The sequence below is a fragment of the Rhododendron vialii genome, chromosome 13a (genome assembly GCF_030253575.1).
Source record: "Rhododendron vialii isolate Sample 1 chromosome 13a, ASM3025357v1".
Lineage (NCBI taxonomy): Eukaryota > Viridiplantae > Streptophyta > Magnoliopsida > Ericales > Ericaceae > Rhododendron > Rhododendron vialii.
This window is the reverse complement of record NC_080569.1, coordinates 23,193,329-23,196,011: the sequence shown is the minus strand read 5'-3', so window position 1 is coordinate 23,196,011 and position 2,683 is coordinate 23,193,329. Positions and strand designations below refer to the sequence as shown.

Below are 2,683 nucleotides of genomic sequence, written 5' to 3'. Positions count from 1 at the left end.
GCAGAGTATCGTGCTATTGCTAACACTACTCAAGAGTTGATATGGCTTCGCTGGCTCCTTAGTGATATGGGTGTTACTCATTCCACCGCTACTACACTTTGTTGTGATAATCAAAGTGATGTTCAGATTGCCCACAATGATGTGTTCCACGATTGCACCAAACATATTGAGATCGACTGCCACTTTATTCGACATGTTGTTTGGGGTAGCGTTTGCCTTCTCTCAGTTTCCTCATCCGATCAGACTGCGAACATCTTCACAAAAGCTCATCCTCCTACACGTTTTCATGACTTGGTGTCCAAACTCAAGCTGGTGTCTGCACTACCACCTTGAGTTTAAGGGGGGATGTTAGAATATCAAAACATATAATATTGTAATCATATCCTGATATGATATGATTATGATATTATATGATTCTCTTGATCTCTTATTATTGTAATTGATTATGATTTGATTGTAATTAGGTTGATTTTCCTTCCATAGTTTGGCTTCCTCACCCTGTATAAATAGAGACCTCATTGTACAGTTTATTATTGAATTCAATATATATTTCTCCCTTCTTTGTTCTATTTCAACAGAAGGAAACAAAGGGAAAATGATTGCCATCGGCGTTAGTGTATAAACATCTGTAATGGTAGTGTTGGTTGGTTATGGAATCTACTACCAGAGGAGAAGGAAAAGAATAGTGGAAGGTAACATACCATAGTGTTTTAGTGGTTATCACTTACCAGTAACCACAGTGTATATATAGTATCATTATATGTCAACTATAGAGCTAATTGTATCATCCCTCCACAGAAGAGGAAGAAAATTGCGAAAGAATTCAACTACTTGACTTGGCGCGAGGAAGACTTGTAGATAACTATAGCACTGATAATTTGCAAGGAGAAAATTCCACGAAGTGGCAGGACTTTCCTTCAGTTGAGTTAGATCTCATACTTTTGGCTACAAACCATATTTCTGAAGAAAATAAGCTTGGAGAAGGTTGATTTGATCCAGTTTACAAGGTACTTTGCTCCTGAATTTGATGATTATGTCTAGTCTAAATTTGCAGGGTGTTGTCATGTTTAAGGAAACAAAATCTTAAATTCAGAGCTAAAAGAGGCCTTTTGCGACAGCAATGACCCCATGATGGAATGTAATACACAATCAAAGTTGACGATTCTAATTGAAATGCATCGCACGACTTAGAACTGCTTGTAGGGTACACTACCAAATGGCAAGGATATTGCAGTAAAGAGGCTCTAAAGCAATTCCGTCCAAGGACTTCAAGAGTTCAAGAATGAAATATGTGTAATCGCAAGACTGCAGCACAGGAATCTTGTCAGACTCTTGGGTTGTTGCTTGGAGGGGAACGAGTTGATGCTAATCTATGAGTACATTCCCAACAAAAGCTTAGATTTTTTCCTCTTTGGTATGGCTTTTCTTAAGCTGTCGCTCGTTTGTAGACAGATCATTTGCAATGCAACCCAAACAAGATAGTTATTAATCAACTTGAACGTTATTTGTTTCTTTGTTAGATACAACTAAAGCCGGACAACTAGATTGGAAGAGACGCCTTCTCATAATTAATGGGACTGCTCGAGGCCTTCTGTATCTACATGAGGATTCTTGACTTAGAATAATTCATAGGTACCTTAAAGTTAGCAACATTTTGTTAGATCAAGAAATGAATCCTAAGATATCAGAGTTCGGAATGGCCAGGATTTTTGGGGGAAATCAAAGTGAAGCCAAAACAAGCAGGGTTGTCGGGGCATAGTAAGCCTCTTTGTTTTCCAAAATATTTAAGCATACAAATATGTCTATCCATCTCACTTTATATTAATTTCTTAATGATCAAGTACAGTGGACATATGGCTCCTGGCTCCAGAGTATGCTATGGAAGGATTGTTTTCTATTAAATCTGATATTTTTAGTTTTGGAGTACGCTTACTAGAAATTATTAGTGGGAAAAAGAACAGTTTTTACCTTGCAGAGCATGGTCACAACCTCCTCACTTATGTATGTTCCTCCATTCGTACTTCTCTCTTTATCATTAAACTTAGAACCATAATGATTACTTGTATTTACAAGATCATTACTTGCTAAATTGTCAATAGGCCTGGAACTTATGGTGCAAAGGTGAAGGAATATTGGAGTTTATGGACCCATTACTCATGGAGTCATGTGTAGCAACAAAAGTTTTGAAGTGTATCCATATAGGATTGTTGTGCGTCCAAGAAGACCCCACAAATAGACCGACAATGTCATCCGTAGTTATCATGTTGGGGAGCGACAGTGCAACGCCACCTCAACCAGCACAACCGGCATTCTATGTTGAGCGTTTGGAGTTCAAATCATGTCTATCCTCACCACATGAAGTCGTCCCTGTGAATGACATAACTATTTCAAAATTGTGATAACTTCACTATGAATTACTCCCTCCATCTCTTTTTAAATGTCATACTTCGTAACTCCAACTTATTAAAAAAACATCATCATTATACCTTTCACATCAACTTTTTCTTCCACTTTCTCTACTTATCCATCATCATTACACTTTTTACTCACTAACTTTTCAAAATGGAATCTACTTTTAGAGACAAAATAGACAATGTACCAACTTTTACCCACTAACTTTACCAAATGGATACTTATTAAGGGACAACCCAAAATAAAATACTGGACTATAATAAAGGGACGG

At 37.3% G+C, this 2,683-nt stretch overlaps 1 pseudogene; it reads left to right on the top strand.

Moving 5' to 3' along the window:
* The first annotated feature begins 631 nt into the window (after positions 1–631).
* On the top strand, positions 632–2,399 carry LOC131314012 (cysteine-rich receptor-like protein kinase 10; annotated as a pseudogene).
* The last annotated feature ends 284 nt before the right edge of the window (positions 2,400–2,683 follow it).